The sequence below is a fragment of the Sinocyclocheilus rhinocerous genome, unplaced genomic scaffold (genome assembly GCF_001515625.1).
Source record: "Sinocyclocheilus rhinocerous isolate Xijiao unplaced genomic scaffold, SAMN03320098_v1.1 scaffold1152, whole genome shotgun sequence".
NCBI lineage: Eukaryota > Metazoa > Chordata > Actinopteri > Cypriniformes > Cyprinidae > Sinocyclocheilus > Sinocyclocheilus rhinocerous.
The window spans coordinates 453644-453866 of NW_015625590.1; positions in this window are offsets into that span (position 1 = coordinate 453644).

Consider the following 223-nt stretch of genomic DNA (forward strand, 5'->3'; position numbering starts at 1 on the left):
TGAGAAGGCTCAGCCTCAGCTTCTTCGCTCTCTTCATCCATTTCCTGCTCTTCCTGGGTTGAACCCAGCAGAGCACTGGCCCCTGGATCAGATGATGTTAAAGAGAGAACATCATCCTCCAGTGGCTGTCTCTCGCCCCCGCCGATGAGCACGAGAAGGAAAACTCATCTAAACTCATCGGCCAGGTCCACCTGAGATCCCCACGAGCTCATTCTCCTCCGTG